Source organism: Glossina fuscipes, unplaced genomic scaffold (genome assembly GCF_014805625.2).
Source record: "Glossina fuscipes isolate IAEA_lab_2018 unplaced genomic scaffold, Yale_Gfus_2 62, whole genome shotgun sequence".
Classification (NCBI taxonomy): domain Eukaryota; kingdom Metazoa; phylum Arthropoda; class Insecta; order Diptera; family Glossinidae; genus Glossina; species Glossina fuscipes.
The window spans coordinates 250,916-270,560 of NW_023998434.1; the positions used below are offsets into that span (position 1 = coordinate 250,916).

The 19,645-nt window shown below is 30.6% G+C and overlaps 1 protein-coding gene across 9 annotated transcripts in view; it reads left to right on the forward strand.

The window, feature by feature from the left end:
* LOC119638034 (peripheral plasma membrane protein CASK) overlaps positions 1-19,645 on the forward strand; it is a 122,502-nt gene that overhangs the window by 67,164 nt on the left and 35,693 nt on the right. The window lies entirely within an intron of this gene.

Genomic DNA, 19,645 nt, shown 5'->3' on the forward strand with positions numbered 1-19,645 from the left:
GGATATATATATGTATACCCATATATACGCGCACATGCATTTATGTTTATATATATATATATATATATATATATATAAATGTGGGTGTGTATGTATTTATGTATGTTTACATAGATAAGTTTGCATTAATGTTTTTGACGTTCAAATTTATAATTGCACCGTTTCTTTTATGAAGAGAAAGAATCTTGCTTTAGATTTTTATATATTTTATTCGTTTTACTATTACCGTAAGACATTATATATATATATATATACATATTCTGCAAGTAGTCTTTTTGTATAAGATGAAAATATTAATTATATTAAATTTTTGCTTTTCTTTTTTTATGATTGCAGGTAAGCAGTAATAATAATTCGATTCGATTACGAATTTCTACGAGTGATCATGACTCATACGACTCTATGTCAAAGACATGTAAGATTTTTCATTCTTGTTGCTTTCTAATGGGTTTCAAATTTATGATATCCGTCCTATATCGAAAAATCGTGGGTCATATGGATACATTTGTTCGCTCTTTCACGAATGAATTCAAAATTCATTTAATTTATTAATTCATTTATTAATTGCAAATGTTATAAATCATTCTCTTTACTTACATTATTATTATTATTATTATCATTGTTATGTTCATAGTCTTTTTTTTTTATATAATATGTGTGATTATGATGATTACATTATACATTGATTGCGCCTCTATTTGATTGCCTTTTCATTAACAGCCATTTAATGTGTTACAATTTCAAATATATAGATATTACAGAAAGATATCTATGTTATCATCATTATCATCATCGTTTCCATTATCATGAGTAGTTCTCTTGTTAATATTAATAGACGAAATGTTGTTATTTGTCATTAATATTTAATGATGATGATAAGTATGATTATGTGATTGTAACAATATAACTTTGTTGCATTATCAAAATAATATCAAAAGCCTAAAAGCAAACTAAATACAAAAGAGCTATATATATATTTTCATATATATATATATATATATATATGTACAGCGAAATATGAAATGTATATACGAAACAACGATTCAGGGACATTACAGTGCATTACACTCTGTAATCAAGGTAGCAAAGCTGTTAAGAAAAAAAATTTTCGATCAGTACGTTTGATATGAGAAACAATATGAGTTAATGAGGAAAATAGATCTAATATGTGACATAGGGAGAATGAATACAACGGACATACATACATATCCTCTCTTATTGTCTTTGAATCGAGAAAAAGACACACACATATAGCTTCCTCTGCTGCTTCTTACTGAGCAAGGAGACGATAGGCTGATTATATTTTCATTTCTTATTCAATTTTAATAAATAATTATTATACCATATGACAATTGCTGTGCAAGAAGTTTATGCGGCTGGATGTAAAAGCCAGGATTTAAGATAAACCCGTTTTTATCATAGCGATCGATGCAAAATTCTTCTTTAAAACAATTTAAGCTCGTCTATCTGTCCGTTTGTCCATCTATCTTTGCCTATCTGTCCGTTTGTTTGTTATTTGTAGTTGTGTCCAACCTATTAACACAATTTGGTAGTAAAATGTATTTGGATTATATTTTGCTCTTCAGGAATAAACCCTCTTGAAAATGGATTAGAGTGGGTCATTATTATTACAATGGTCCAGATATGTGTTAATTTGAAGAATTTATTTTGTGGCATTGTGTGATTGATGTGAAAAATTTTGATTGTCTGAGTTAGTTTTTGACCCTTTTTCGCTTATATAACTCTTGCCGCGCAAAAACAAGTTTTTATATGTCGGAAAGATCGAACGTTTACTATTTGATGATAAGCTTTAGTCCGTTAATAGATAATAAAAGAATAAGCTTTAGTCCGTTAATAGAAATTTGGCATGAAAACTTACCGTACAAAATTCATATCAATTGTATGGATTTCCTAAACACCATCTCTTCCATGTCAGGTTTCCTGCGGTAAAAGGAAAAAAAATAAGAAAAAAGGAAACTTTTAGTTAAAAAGAATTTTTATTTGTGCAGAGCATATATATTGTATTGATTCCAGCCTTAAAATAGGTTATGTAAAATTTCAATAATTAACGGTAAAGGAAAAGTGACAAGGAAAAATGTGTTTCCTTCTAATCTTAGTTTTGTTCTAATTCTTTACATCTGACGCGATTTCGAAAAGAAAAAAAGCAGGAATATGATGACAGAGAAAGTAGCTTTTCTCGGAAAAGCAAGAAGAAAAGAAGACAAAAACAGAATTGAAGCTTTCTTCGATCCTTCGAACTTTTTTGCACAGTATTCTCATGGAATTTACAAGAATACCTCTGGCAAAGAAAAAACGAACATTTATTGTTAAAATGTTGAAATAAATGTGGTCGATCATCTTAGCCATTAATCAATTACTGACTGCTGAATACAATTTCCAATTATCTTCCTTCGCATAAATAAATTTATTTCACATAAAGTTTTCGGAGGGATTATCGAATAGCGCACCATTTAACAGCACCTTCCATGTTCCCTCTAACGAAGCGAAAGTTTACGCATATGATCTAATAGATTTTCTGACTTCTTCGTAAATGTTACGCTCATAAGAATCGCATCTTCGAACAATGCGAACTTCTTCGAACATCTGCGTTATCAAATCAGTATTTTCAAGAGTATAAAAAATGTTGAGAATTTTTAATTTAATGAAACGATTTCGCCGCCCAACGTTGCGAAACGCGCAGACTTGATAAAATAACACCTGCATTTGAGTCGATCTGCATTTCTAGAGAACGAAATCCCTTAAAATATTGAAAACGAATAAGATTTTGCGTTGCTTCATTAGCCAAGGCCTGAAAGTCGTGGGGCTTTATGTAGCTGGTGGCTGATTACGCACTTACCAAACAATTTTCGTGAAGGTCAACGAGTACTGGCCACAAGCATTCAATCGTACAATCTTTAAACACAAAATTTGTGCGAAACAGAGAGTGAGAATCAAAGCAATTAAGTCGATCAGCTTTGTGTGAACTTAAATAGGGTGCAGTGTTGTGAAATGTTAAAAATTTATATTCTGCAAATAAGTGACTATTAAATCTTGTAAATTATTTATAAATAAACTCAACGCTACCCAAAAAAAACAAACCCGCAATCCAACGATACGAATTTAATCCCAGAAATATGAGGATAAAAACGTAAAGTTACCAAAAAATAATGAGCGGTTTAATAAGAAAGGTTATAGGTTAAGTATATTCTAATGAAAAAAAAAAAAAACAAACACTTTTTTTTTCACATCTGCACTTAAGCGATAATGTCGATTTGTGTCCGATTATGTCCTAAAAAAAGGGGGTAATTACCGTGAATTTATTATTAAAATTTGTATAAATTTTTATTGCAAATATTGCTAATTAAAACTATGATCAATAAATGGTAACCGGTTAGCTTTACGGGCAATTTACGAGTTGTTGTTTATCTCTTTTTTTTATAGAGAGAAGCATATGGAAATTTTATATAGTTTACAGTTAAGCACTTTCCAGATTGGAAAGTTAATGCAAAGAAAAATTAACTTAATTTTTACAGCAATTAGGATAATCGTGTATTTCGCTATAAGACAAGAGATATTTGACTTACACTTTGGATGAAGAAGATTTTGTACATTTATTACAGGCCCATGAACATAATAACAAGATATGTAAATATCATGTACAAGAGAGTTTTTAGCATAAGCACAAATATAATTTGACTGAAAAGCTACTGAAGCTGAATCACTTTGCTTCATGATTGTCATGATTGTAGACATTTGCTGTCAGCCATAAGAGAAATTTGCTTGAGATCAGTTTCCAGATTTAAAAGGTTTCCAGCAAATATTAGACAATTGATAGGCAGAGTTTATTTCATTTTACTTAATTAATGTGTGTGTTTATTTTAAAGTTTACCCTTAGTTTGGATCTACTAATCTAGGTAATCTTAGTCTGCTTTTAATCACCATCGATAGAATTAAAATAAGAAATTTTTTTCATTTTTAACGATTTTAACTTTGATTCCAGAAGCAGTCAGTCAAAGTACAATTATGCTTGTACACTATTTAAGATTTTCGAGGGCCGTTCTGATGCGTGCCAAATATGAAAATAACGAAAATTTAAAAAATAATTTTTGTATATCTAAGGGTGATAATAAAAAAAGGTGATAGTGTGTATATGATAAGGCTTAAGGACACCTTATTCGCTTAATCCCCCACCCCTTTAGGGATGTGTTTTATCCATTTTGTCTTTAATAAGAAAAAGAAAATCTTCAGCTTATTGCTGATTGGGTATTGTTAGTACGAAACATAAAGGAAGTCCGGACATTTTCTTTTTCTTCTTCTTATTTATTTTTTTTTTTTTATTAAAAGAATTTCTAGTCATAATCAACGAGTGTATGGCAAGTTTACCTTTATTAACTGTATTTATAAGATTAACGTTGTGCGAGAAGCAAACATTGCTGAATTAGATTTATATTTAGGTTGATTGTCAAGGATTTGCTGTTTCTCCACTATCGTTAGTTATCTGCATTGTTACAAAAACACTTAACATTAACGTAATATTTGTTTTCTTTCTTCTTTTCTTCTTTTCTTTTCTTTTCGGTTGTTTTTTTTTTTTTTTATTCTTTTTGCGGAAACTTCATGCGTATCGTTGTGTGCATATAATGTTAAATACATTTACCCTTACATATGTCTTTGTCCTTCATCAGCGAACCTTGTTTTCACGTATAATGATATCACAACAATCTTATTTAATGTTAAAACTTGAAGAGTTTCTGTCCTGTTTTAGTTTAGGAAAATATATAACAGAAAAATAAAAAAATAAATAAATAAATAAATAAAAGAAAGAAAGGAAAAAGAAACGAAAATGAAAGCGTAGGAGGATTTGTCTATTTTTTGCGTAATACAATGCAAAAAGCCAGCATAGTTATCATTGTTAGCTTTTCCCTCAGCATACATGCACTATACAAGACAAAAGAAATTTATAACATGCAAAAAAAAAAAAAAAAAAAAAAAAAAAAAAAAAAATAGGAAGAAAGAAAAGGCAAGTTTTTTGAAATAGGGAAGGAGGGAGGGAGTAAGTCATACACCGGCATACCCGGACACCCATACACCCATACATACACACACAATTACTTATATAGACGTGGTGCTATGCTCTATGTTCTTCAACTGTTAAACTTGGTAATTATTTGACACTTAAAAAGGATTAAATTGTAAAAATATTCTGAAAGCTTCTCTTTGCTGCACGACGTATGCCATTCTGTTGTTTGTTTTTTTGTATTTTTTTTTTTTTTTTTTTAGTTACGCTTTTCATTTCGTTTTGTGATTATGATGGTATGCGTGCATATGACAACAATAACAACAACAACAATTGTAATCATAACGGCATCCAAGTATAAGACAACACCATAAAAATCATGAAAATAATTAGTTTGTTTCCAACTGTAAATAAGTTGGTGTTTGTTTTGTTTTAAGAACAGTTGCCTCTTCGTAAGCACTAGCTCGGGAAACATGCATTTATATATATGTTTTATATCTGAATGTATGTTCTAAGTGCAGTATTTTCATTTTATATGAAAGTCAACGTTAAAGTTTTTAAGTCCTTGTGTTAATGAAATAGAACAAAAAAAAAAAAAAAAAAAAGAAAGAAAATTATAAAATTATTAAAATAGTACAACACTATGCCACTAACTCCTCCATGGCAATGTCAATTTCCAAATGAAAATTATAAGAATTTGTCGTTTTTGCCTCACTTCGCTTACCAAAGAAGAAAAGAAAGAAGAAAAAAACAAACCTTATGAGGGCGGAAATTAAGCTCGAAAAAATAAAAGATTTTATACGACTACCTGCCTTTGTATAAAATGTCTAATTAAAATTGAATTACTAATCATTTATTTAATGAAATTAAATCCAATATTATTTATTGTAAGCTTTAATTAAAGTCAAATTTTTATTTTTTTTTTTTAAATTTACTCACTAATTTGCTAAAGATATTTGATACTATGATAAAATGAAAATGCATTCACTTCACATGTGTACTGTGCTATTAATCGTGTATCATGTCATGTCATGTGAATAGTAATGAAGAATAAGTAAGAAAGCTTTACTCTGTTGGGGCTAAATCGTGTACAAGCAAAACCATTCATTCATTTCATTATACCAATATCAATCAACATGCATACATTATCATATACCTTATCGCGATGCTGTAGGAAAAGGTTGGTATTGCTATTGCTAAGTTACTGTCACTGTATCGGTAGTAAGGAGTTTTCAGACTTTGGATAAAATACAAATTTGATCATTTACGACTTAATGAGGGTGTGGTTGATTTTTTTATCTCGATGTATGTGAAAAATATGTAGAATAATTTTCAACATTCTGCCTATTCGGTGTAGGGTATAAGCGATAAATAGGAAACGTCAAAAATGTGAAAAAAAAAAACGAAAAAGTGGCCTCGTGTGGACGTGGCCGATTTTTTCATTATTCTAAATAGTAGGGTGTTTCAGTAAATAAATTTAAAAAATTTTAGCCTTTCATCTTTTATAGTTTACGAGTAATGAGCAAAACTTTGCAAATTTTTGTGTAGAGAGGCAAAGATTCCTTTAGTGCACGCTTTACAGTGGATCTGTCCATTTTCAAGGCCGCAAGGTTCGCAATGGCTTAATTATGCGATGAAGAGTGTATCAGCAACATACATCCATATGGATATACAGACGGACAGACATAGCCGTATCAACTCCGAATGTGAATCAGCTCAAGACTGTACGTACCTTATAGGGTCTTTTGGCTTTTGCAAAGATTGCGACGAAATGGCTATAGTTCATCCTTCAGCGGTGGGTGTAATAAAATCAAGGAAGTTTGTCAATTTAATATTTTTCTCCCTTTTTTTTTTTCTAAAAATAAAACTTTCATACGACAATTTCAGTCAAATCGGACGTGGACGCCCCATTCGATAAATAAATATCTATATATTAATAGGGTGAACTTGTTAAACACCAAGAGAGTGCTGCCAAATCCTGCCCAAAATGCGATATTTACCATGTGCGATATTTATGACGCGATATATAATCATCTTCCATCGTCTTCACCGGCAGCCAACAGCCGGTTTGCATAGAATGTCGTGGGTTGCTTCAATCGTTGCCTTCACAGAATATACGTATATCAGAGATGCCATATTTTTTACGTGATACCCGGGGAGATTGTCGGTTGTCGGAGCTTCGTTTTGAAAGCTAAGTTACACCTATTGCAAACCTGATAACTCGCGGCTGAACCGGGATGTTATGGTGAAAGGGTAATTGCAGGCATCTTCTTGAATTGTAACATATGCTCTTTCTTGAACACCTCTTAAGCTTACTACGACAATGCTAGGAAATTATCGTATCCTCCAAAGCGTTGCGGTCAGTTAAGATTGTTTGCATTATTGAAAAGAAAGTTAACAGCATCTTAATTGATTCATGATCAATATTTAATGAGAGTCCCTGTTAAACCGTATGTGTTTTACCGTAATTTTCCCCTTCAACGAAACGAATTAATGTTACTTACCAATATATGAAAGCCTTATGCATGCATGAACATTTAATTTGATTGTCGTTTTCAAAATCTAATCTTGGCAAGAAGAAAAAGCAACAGTATGCAAGCAAATAGAAAGCCATCTAAGAGAATATTCGAGAAATTATCGTCAAAATTATTTGTATGAAAAAAGGAAATTTTTGCATAATTTTTCATGAGACTCGTCGTCACATTAGCAAATTTCAAAATTTCCTTTTAGTAGATTTTTTTCTTTCAATTTTCCTTTCTAAGCCGTAATGAGGGGATGCTTTATAATGATAAGAAAGAAAGAAAAAAAAAAGTGATAAAAGTATACGAACAATCACATATTTATGCGTATACGTATATATACGCACACTGACACACACGCGCAGTCATGCTTACTCAAATTTGTATTTCTCATCTTGCACTATTCTTTTCCTGCAAGTTCTTAGGCAATTAACAAAATTCATATTTTTAAATAGTGGCTTGGTAAAGGCATTTGAATTTGTAATAGTCGAGTAGGTTCTCTTTTTTGGCAATGACTGATGCTGATGCTTATGCTGATGCTGATACATATTGTTGCTGTATATTCAACGCATATGTTTGTCATTCAAACCAAAAAAATAAAAGGAAAAAAAAAAAAAAAAAGAGAATCCATCACTATGGTTGACATCATACAATATTGCATTGGCTGTTACTTTACTTTGGCGACGTTTGTTAACATCATATTTCAATTTTTCCGAATTGAAACATAAAACGGTTTTTTTTTTTTTTTTTTTTTTACCAAAAAAACACAAACTGCGTTGCGGCGGCGTTTAATTGCTTTTTTTTGTTTTCAATTCAACCAAATAATATAAAATTTATTATGTTTCAATCTTATCATATAAATGTTTGATTAAAAGCAAGAGAAAAGAACGCTATGATGCTCGATAGCCTCTAAAATCAAACGTTAAAATTCAATTGATATTGGGTTAAGGCAAAAGTTTTTTTCGCTTTTTGAATATTTACCTTTGACGAGAGGGACATTTACTCCCTTTTTTTTTCGAAGCATTCGAAGCATATGTGTTTGCTGCTTGTGGTGGTCATCGATCAATTACTTCAATCAAATCAAATTGTCAATATTGAAAGTCAACTCAGAGAAAAATAGGTGTAAACGGTAGTCGTTTTGCTTGGTTAAGTAAACAGCTGCCCATTTTTAAGAATTTGAAAGCAACATAAAGTGTATTGAACGGACGTTAGTCAGTTTGCTTTTTGTGTTCAAAAAGAAAAAAATACGAAATCAACTTTTATATCAACTTAATATTTATGTGCAATACGTTGCGATGACAGATACACACACACACACACACACACACACAGTATATGGGGTAGATGCTTAAATGAAAAACTATTTAAATAGTAGGCAACATGAACACAATAACTGTCATGTGACAAAACTGTCAATACTGAAGTTAATGTCGCTTTTGCTCTTACTTCAACTTCTACTTACTTTACTTTATATGCTTTTGCAAGGTATGAATGGCATGATGATTAGTTCTTGTTCAATGTAAACACATTGCTTTTTGTTGTTGTTGTTGTTGTTGTTGTTGTTGTTGTTGTTGTTGTTTTTTTCTGTACGCAAGACTTTTTATGTATGCAAAAGAGTAATAAGTTAAACTATGCAGAAACTTTACTACGATATAACGATACTTTGCTAATATGAAATAAGTAAACAAGCAAGAAGAAGCAACTGTATTGACCCTAGGTCGTATCGTGAATGTTTATTACTTTTCGTAAAGATTTGAAAGGTAATTACTTGCTTTATTAATCTTTGGCTTTTAATTGCAAAAATCGTGCAATGCATTGCTGGCGACAAGAATACTTTGAAACTTTTACTTTATCTAGATTTTTTTCTTATTGCTTTAACTGACTGAACTGTAGTAGGTAGTGAGGTAGTTTAACAATTTCCAAGAAGAAGAAAATTTAATTCCATTTGAAATAAGAGGCCTTTTGAAATATCGAATTCTTTGAATTCTCGTCACGTTGGTAACGGCTGCAGACAATCCATTTCTATCCATCCTTACCTACCACCACCTTGGCTATGACGATTTTTTTTTCTATACAAACTAATAGAAAAAATGCCTGAAATTGCCTACGAAGAAGAAATTTGTAAAAAAATGTGCAGAGTGCAAAGAGTTAATAAATTTTAACAGATGTCTATGTAGAAAAATACAATCCCACGCTGAGTGACACCATGATATTTATGAAGTTGCGATACATATTTTTGCTTGTAACTGCTAACAAAGTAAGAATATATGAAAATTCCAACAAACACCGAGTTCCAGAGACATATTGACAGATAAAATCGAACTCAGTCTCATTGAGTTCTATTCACTGCAATTCAAATTAATTTCTTACGTTACCTTCAATCTCATGCAATCCTTGTCGGTAAAATTTAAGTTGATTCAGTTAAGCGGTTCGGTTCGGTTCGGTTTAATTCTATTCTATTCAATTCGAATAAAATCAATCTGACGATTCAGATCAATTCAGTTCAATTCGATTCATTTAAACTCACTCCAATTTCCCATTTATCAGCTTTTCTATTTCGCTAACTCTAGGTATATATGTGTGTGCATAACTAAATGTTCTATACTATCTTCAATTTAATTCAATTCACTTTAGTTTAATTCGATTCAATTCAATCTGATTTAATTGAATGCAAATTCGAACAGATCCAAATAAAGATAACTGGATTCAATGGGCAGAATACAAATCAATTCTATTCAATTCGTAAATAACATATGGTTTGAACAATCTATACGTAGACGAAGAGTCTTTACTAAGTGATCAAAATCCGTAAGTTACGAAACAGTTGGCAAACGTAGTATACATCTATTGTTAAGCAGTGGCGACAGAAACTATACAGATTTTATTATCAGTATCATCATAGAGTTATGTCTGAGTTGAGTTACCCCACCCGCATGTTTGCCCGCATGAACATAGTGAACAGCAAAGGATTTACGCGAAGGTAGAAAAAGTGATATATATATATATATATATATATATATGTAGAATACAGTACAGTATATAACATCGTGCATAAGTATCCTTCATTTATGTAGCCATATGAACTTCTATCTGCTCGTATGCGTGAGATGGGTGTTTAGTCCAAATACTGAAACGTTATGATATGTACTTGTTGGTATTTGTATACGCTGTATAATGTTATATACCGTGGTCTCTGAATGTGTCGTATGAGTGGGAGTGTTGATGACGAGAGGATATGAGTACAAATTTTATATATATCTATATATATATATATATATAAGTTGTGCTATTGTTGATAATATTTTCGTTCATATACAATATATCAACGTAGGAAGTGGTTTTGTTGTGCAACTCGACTCTATTGTTGCTTGAATGAATGGAGAATGTCACTGTGTTCGATATGAATTTATTGTTCGAGAACTCTTCGCTAATAATAACTAACTAACAACAACAACAACAACAAACTTATGCACGTACCAACACTCATAAACGTATTAGACCGCACTCTAGGTTTTTGATATGAATAAAGCGAACTTTACTATAGTTTGCCACACCACTATGTGTGAATTCAATGTTCATCAAAAGCAGTGAACAACGCTGCGTAAACGTATCCTGGTATATCCTTATCAAAATTTTAGAGAATTTCTTTTCATTTTTTATCCGAAGAAGAGTAGTGAAGTTTAACAAGTAGCAAAATGAAAACATATCGTTGCCAGTGGTGGCTTTGTCTGCTATTGCTTAACAACGGCTTTAGAGTTTATTTTTGAAATTTTCAACATTTTCCTTTTATATTTTATAATAATAATAATAATAATAAGAGCGATGAAAATCATGTGATGACAAGCTTCTTATTAAAAATATATGTTCATATATATGCATGTGTGTGTGTGTGTGTGTTTGTGTTTATGAATGTGTTTTTGAGTTTGCATGTGTTTGCATGGCTGTTGGCTTTTATTGATTGTAATCATAGCGATGAAGTTGATTACGAAATTATTTCCATTGTTCGATCGCATTATAGAATCTTTTTGCTCTCTTTACACTTTTTTTTTTTTTTTCTTTAACATGACGTTAATACCATAGCATAGCATAGCATAGCATAGCATAGCATAGCATAATATATATATATATTTATATATATATATATATGTATATATATGTGCGTTTGTATAATAAAAGTGATGTTTTCATTATGTTGACAGTTGCCGGTTAGCAGCTGGCTGCTAATCAGACGGAAGTGTTCTTCTATAGCGTGTAAGTCGCAAACATACGCGCACATAACCAGGAAATGACATTATAAGCTCATCTACTGTGACATAGTCGTACAGAAAATATTGTGTTATACGAGTCCAATGTTAACTGTAAGACTGTGTCTTGGTGGCTTGAAATAAACTTCGACACAATGTAAAAATTTCCTCACAAAAAACAAATTATAAAAGATCATAGTAATTATATTATCATCGCATTATTTCTTCTTAATTTTCTTTTATTTAATGATTGGTATTAATTTTATTATATTATATACGTAACGTTTAAAATCGATTTTGTTATTGTCAATGAGTGAGTGATTGATAATTTTTATTATAAAATTAATGACACTTATGTTATGTTATTGCTTTCTTTATTGAATTGATTTCAATTTTTTTTTTTTTTTTTTTTAATTATCAAAGGATCAAGCAGATGGTACAAAGACAATTCAAACACTTGATAAACTCAATAGAATGCTTATTCAAGTGATACTTCATAGCTATAATAAATTAATCTGATAATATTAATATTTATATTTGTAATTCGTGTTAACGATATTAATAAAAACTCGCAAAATCTATTAGGATTTTTGTAACGCACTTAGAATACTTGCACACACACACACACACACACACACGCACATTTGCATACCCATATCTCTCTTTACTAATATAAATCAAATGCAATTTATATTTAAATAAATTGATATAAAACAATTGTCACCCATAGCGTGTTAAGATGATGGACGGATTGTTTGTTGGATGGTGATTGATTTAATTAATGCAAATAGGATTTATATAATAAATGAAATGAATGTTTTGCAAAATAACAAATATTAGTTGATGAGATTACTTTGATTGATCATGTATTATTTATAATTCGACTAAATAAAATATAATGTTTGAAAAGTTGAAAATGCATACGCAGTAAATAATTATTACTTTATTTATTTATTTATTTATTTATTTACTTGTGTTTTTTATTCGTCAAAAATATTATCAATAGTATTTTCGAACATATTTAGTGTAATTTAGTTATATGAATTTAATTGAAATATATATGTAATATTATGCTTAGCTTAATTTTTTTTATTCTCTATCTCCCTTATATTGTCTATATTCAATTGCAAAAGAAAAAGTTTAATTTACGCCAAAATTTGGGCAACGTTAAGCATTATATTTTTGCCATAAAAAGTAGACATTACGAATTTTATATACCGCGCCCATACCTAGGCAATAAAATTTACACATGGAATTATGAAAGTTGATCAAGCAGAAAATACCAATCTATTACACTGCCTATTGGTATAATGCCATAGAAACGAAAGCAACAAAGAAAAGATTGAAATAATAAAGAACTTATTCTTTCTCTAACAGAGGAGCAAAATAAAATTTAATAAATCATAAAACTTGTTGATTTAACTAAAATTAATCGCTTTCACTTGAATTTATATGAAATGTTTTAAAAATTTCAAAGATGATATCACAAACTTGGCTATTAATAAAAAATTGCTTCTTTATCAGGCATGAAAAATGAAAGAATTAAGCATTTCGCTTAGTTTTTCTCTTCTATAGAAAATGAAAACAATTTCATTCGTAGTAAAAATTGCTCAAATTAGTTCTCTGTATCATTTGCAATATTTCAACAAAAATGAGTAATTAACTGGCAATACTACATATGGACTTGTTGTTTAATCGGTTCTAACAATAAGCAATTTTTACGCATTTGGTATAGTAACAAAACTAGTTGAGGGCTATAGCTTTTTATGCTCTTTGTTAACCTCACATAATTTCCTCTTGTTTCTTTAAACATGTTTCGCGGGGAGCAGATGAAAGAAGATGTATACTTTCAAGGGTTAAATTAAAAATTGAAATAACAAAAAAATTAAAAAAATTTACCAGATTTCATTCCAAATCACTGCTTTTCATATTACCTTTGTGTGCTTACTAACTTCCATTTGAAAAATTTGTTAAGGATTTTCTGAATAACGATTTTCTCTGACCAAATAACTGCGGGCATTGAAAACTTTCCAGAAAAAGATCGGCAATAAATGAAAGCGAATATCCATAGGTCCTTTTAAAAGATGCCGCATTAGTATCTACATAAGCATCAACTTGTTGAAGTATATGGGTTTTAGTGTCATAGGTAATACATAAGAAAAAGAAGCTTTCTAAACCTTGAACGACCAGGTACATGTTTCCTATCGCAAGATTCTTAAGCGACTTAGCTAAGTCCATCGCAATATGTAATCGATTAAATATCACAAGCCTGGCTTTAAAGGGGCCACAACTCGCCTGCTAACAAGATGAGATAACAACTCGAAATTTATGAAAATTGTATGGCAGTAATCGTTTTATTTGATTATCAATGATTAGAAAAAGGCTCCAAGATTCGTACTTTTGCACTGACCGTCCTAATCAAAATTGGTTTGAGAGGTGAAACTATTTCGTCAATATTTCTTTAATTGTCTAAAATAATTCGTTAAATGTTCAAAAATGCCATTCAAAGGATTCTATTGAAGCCGAGTTCGTTATGTGTCTCAAAAAATCGATCGATGATCGAGCAAAGCCTTTACATAGAACTGCAATTACTTTCAACTTTAATTGCATTTCTCTCGAACGTATGCTTTTCGATGTGGTTGTGTATCAATCCGAAATCGATTGATTTCACAGTTGAACTGTAGCTGCTTGTTAATAATATCTAGCGAAGCGAATGGGATATTTTGATTGGCTAACTTTAAATTAATTTTGCAAAAAAAAAAAAAAAAAATGTTGTCCCAAAAACTGACGGGTTTTTTTTTTTTCAAATCAATATTTTTCAATTTTCACATTTTTATTTTAGATAAAAAAACAAAAAAAAAAAAAAGAGAAGAGAAGAGGAGATGCTATGAAATTAATGGTTTTTTTTTTTGTTTGCAAGAGCTGTTCTCTGTTTATTAAAAAATCTTTTAATTGGTGTGAGCAAAGGAACAAGCATGTGCAAAAAAAAAAAAAAAAAAAAAAATTTGTTTGGTTGCTGTTCTTGTCAACAATTCGAAGAATATGACTCCTAATTGCATGTTTATAAGGTAACATTACGCCTTAGCTGCACAAATTGATAAGAGAAACTGAAATTTGACACCAATCACAGGGAATATAATTATTAAATGAACATGTGCGCACTTACTAGTTACAAATGAATAACTATCTCACTAATGTGTTCTCTATTGATATCAGGATTTCTATAACAAAAGTTTATTTGGAAGAACAAGCTTGAAGCATCAAAATTTTGTCTTATCCTTCAGGTCCAAAATGGATTTTTTTTCTCGCTCTTTTTAAATGCAAGCCGCAAACTGTGGAATTTTTACTTAAGAACTGCAAATGGAACCTTTTTAACTCTTCTTTCTTATCTTCTTTATCTGTCAAGTCGAAGAATCAACTAAATCGGATTATACGGCCGCCCATAGTTGCCTTAAAAATTTTATACAAATAAGGAAATGTATATAAGTATAGCTCTCAATTTGTAGACATAAAGTAATTTATAAAATATTTGTCCAGTATGATCCGATAAGTCGACTGTATTTACTGCGAACATTTGATAAATTTCGGTAGAAAGTGATTACAATATTTTTCTTAGTTTGGTTTATAGTCAAAGATGTGAGCATGAGTATGATTGGGCCTGCAAGTGCATTTAGTACAACTAAAACCTAAAACAAATCATAAGAGAGAAATGTTTTGAATATTTAAAGTTTCAATGTTGATTAGCTAACTGATAAGCCAGACTTCGCAACTACTATGACACGTTCTGAAAAGAACGTAATTTTAGTGCTCATCACGTCCATTTGTCCGTCCATCCCACCCTTCCTCTTTCGGTTTTTGCATGGGAAATATTATCCTCATCAGATATCTTGTAAATATATTCTTGCATATTGGTTGGTATTAGGAGATGAGTCAGTTGAAATACTCGTATACAATAGGTATGGAAAGGTAGAACACTTCCATCTCCAAAAAGGAAGAAAATTGCTTAAACCATTATATTAGATAAAATAATAAAAATTTCATTGTTTGTTCGAAGCGAGAAAAAGAGAAAATCGTCCACGCCCATTTGGAATACCAAAGTTTTTTCTTTACTTTTGATTTTTCTTTTAAATAAAGATGATGGGTGTGAAATATTCGGCTATAGACGAATGTAATTTTATTGTCTTATTATTATTATTATTTTTTATTTTTCATTTTTTTTTTTTTTTTGCAATAAATTTCAAAAAAGCAAAGCTTAGGGCTTAATAGTAATTTGATATTTTTTTTTTAGTTTATTTTGCTCCATTTCGCTTACTTTAAATATACTTTTACGTATGCATAATGGCATAGAAAATTCATGCACACATTTGTTGGAGAATGTGTTTCGGTACCTACCGAAAACAAATTGAAGCAATTTTCATCACACTTAACAAGTTAACTTATGTCTGCTTTATTTTTGTTTTGCCTCTCTTCTTTTTTTTTACATTTTCTACCTTTTCTTTCTTGCTTTGCATTTAGGAGCTTTTTTTGTTTTTTTTTTTTTGGAATTTCATCATGAAAAACGTTAAAGTAATTTCGGGTTTTCAAGTTACATTGAACAGAAGAACGTCAACGGCAACGATGACAAAAACAACGACAACGACAACGACAACGACATCGACAATAATAAAAGCAAGAAGACCGACAACAACGACAATAGTAACAGCAAAATATGATAAAAAGTCATTTTTATTTTAAGGTTGAGTTTTAGGTTTCCTTTAGCTGCTTTTTATTACGTTTTAAGAACTTTTAACAAAATGATACTAAACGACCAAGTCCTTAGCAATCAACTGACCAGAATGATAGACAAGCCATCTAAAAATATCATTTAGTAATAGTAGACTTTGGCTGTATATGTTTATGTACGCTTGATATTCTCTTTGCTTACGGTTTTTTTTTTTTTCTTTTTTTTTCTCGTTTTCAATTTTTATACCTACCAACCTGTCACTCGACAACGGCAACAATAACTTAAAAGACATTTTTAAAAGCGATTTCGATGATTAATAAAAAAGAATTGGTTTCTTTTTTTTTGTTTTTTTTTTCTACTGCTACTTCTACTCCTACTCCTTTTCGGCCTCCCCAACGTTTTGTTTGCATTTGTTTCCTGCCAAGTCAGCCAAGCGGGCAGACAACAAGTCAGCATAACAGAGTCAAAAGTATGAAAAGCAAATTGTGATTATTTGTGGTGGGCAAGAGTGACACTTTTTTCTTATTTTTTTTTTTTGCATGAGTTCTAAGCCAAACTGAAGGACATGATATTAAATGACTTTCTTTCTTTTCTTTTTTATTGCAAAAAAAAAAAAGTGACTAATGTTGCTCGAGAAAAGTATACAAGCAATGGCAACATAAACAAAAATTATACTTAGCGGTAAAAGCAATTTTTGTTTGTGTGTTTGTTTTCGTTTTTCTTTTTGGTGTAAAGAAAAAAGAAAAAAAATAATCAAGACCGTCATGAGTTGTTGATGTTAATAATTATGACAAAATGTTTGGTTTCATTTCAAGATTACCATAAAGTACTATCATAATTGAGCATATAGAATGGCATATAGGGGTGAACGGGCAGATGCAGATGACGATGAAGAAGAGAAGAAAAATTTTTAATAATTTATCTTAAATACATAGAACTTTGGCTTCCGCGTTATTTTCTTTATGGATTTTAGCAATGCCCTCGTCTCGCTTCGTGAACCCTTAATAAAAATGAAATTGCTTTGGCTTGAGCTAAACTCATTTATCGTTAAGAGAAGAAGCTGAATCATCATCATCTGGCTTACTGTTAAATGGAATTTTAATTAGAATGCTTTTGTTGGTTATTTTGCAAATTGAATGAATATTTTATTTAGCTCAAACACACACAGCATTATACCGCACCATCAGCATCACTACTACTACTACTACTACTACTACTACTACTACCATTACCACAAATCCCTGAAATAACAATCACTCGAGTAGTGTTTATATCTATATATGATATTATGAGTGTGTAAGCTATTTGAGTGTAAGAGTTTATGGGTATGTGTATGTGTGTATGCATGTGCTTGTTCCTGTGTTTATATATGAATTTCAGTGACCAACTTTGTGGTAATTTTGAAGGCTACTACAAATAGTTGTGACACTTTCTGTTATCAGTTGTTGCCAACATGCTTCATTTGGGGAATTACGCATACAAACACACACGCACACACACACACACACACATTTATTTATACTTACTCCTACGAGGAAGCTAACACAGCCATACACATTTTTATACAGAAAATTATTTAAAACATTTCGTTTAGTTTAATAAAACCAATAACAAAACAAATATAAACAATAACAACAACAAACGTTGCTCTGGCAATTTTTGCCGTTTCTTTTTTAGCAAATTGTATGCTGGGAATTGAACGGAATGATAATCAAAAAATTTTCCGTTATTATTATTTTCATTTTTTTTTCATTTTTTTTTTTATTTATTCTTCTAACCAAATAAATATTTTGTATATTATCCCTCACCAGACAACTCAATTCCCTTGTAAGCGCTCGAAAGCGCATTCACAAGGAAAAATGCGAATTTTTGTGCTTTTTAAACTACGCGAAAAAATTTAATTTATTCTATTAAAGGATGCCTCAATCTATTTTTTTTTTCATTTTATTTTCTTCTCTTCTCTCTTTCTCTCTCTCTCTCTCTTTCTCTCTCTCGCTTTCTCTTTCACTCTTTCATCGTTAAGCAGCTTATGTATGTTATTTAGTATTAAACAAACACAAGTTCTGTCGATTTGATAACGTTTAATAAGCTCAAGATTATAACTTCGTGCCTAGCGTAGTAGTCACGTTTTCCGGCGTATGCATGGATATGTGTGTGTATCTTCTCTCTCTCTCTCTCTCTCTCTCTCTATATATATATATATATATATATATATATATATATATATATATATATTTATTTATATATATATTTATATATGCGTATAATTCTTATAAAAAAGTAATGTAGGAAAACATTTCCTTGCCAATTAGTTTTAATTACGTACTTGACAATGACGGCATACAAATGCTGCTAAAAGCTTAAAACAATTTCAGAAAAGTGAAGACGACAGGTAACAAATAAAATAGAAAGACAAGAAAAAAAATAAAAAAGAAAAGGAAAGTAGATCCCCTTGTACCAATTTTTGAAAAGTTTTCCTCGAAGGTATTCATTCAAAATAGTCGTCCCGTCTATAGGTTTGTTTTTTTCTTTCATAAAAAGGCTTCGTATTACTGCTAAAAGGGAACATAAGAATAAAATCAAATGAAGAGAAATTAATCATTTCCCATTGTGAGATAATGTCGTGCTTGTAAACAACTTTATTTGCGAGACTTTTTAAAGAGTTCAATATTTATTCGAAAGCAAAAATAGCTTGAGACGGATTTGTGCATTAACTGTAAATCATTTAATGATCGGAATTTCATTAAATTTTTGGCAGATTTTGTTTAATGATTGATGCCATCTATGGATTCGTTAGCAATGGCGACATCTACTACGTTACCGTACGAAATTATTGAATGATAGGTGTTACTTCAAAATAGGGGTCGCCTTTAAAGAAAACTTTACCTTCTAAGGTAGACATTGCCCAATGGACACTGTGCTATATTGTCTCGTATACATTAGAAATCATAAATTCATGCTGCTTGCCAGCTCATCACTGGAAATTAATTTATATCTTTTTACTGAAAACTAGGTTTGGGATAAATTTTTTATTGGCTCTCATGTCATGTCAAATCATGCTGTTCTGCCGCTCAGTAGCACTTCGCCACTAAATTCGGTGAGAAGCGTTTCGAGAGAAAACTTCCAAAATCTATCGACTTGTCGT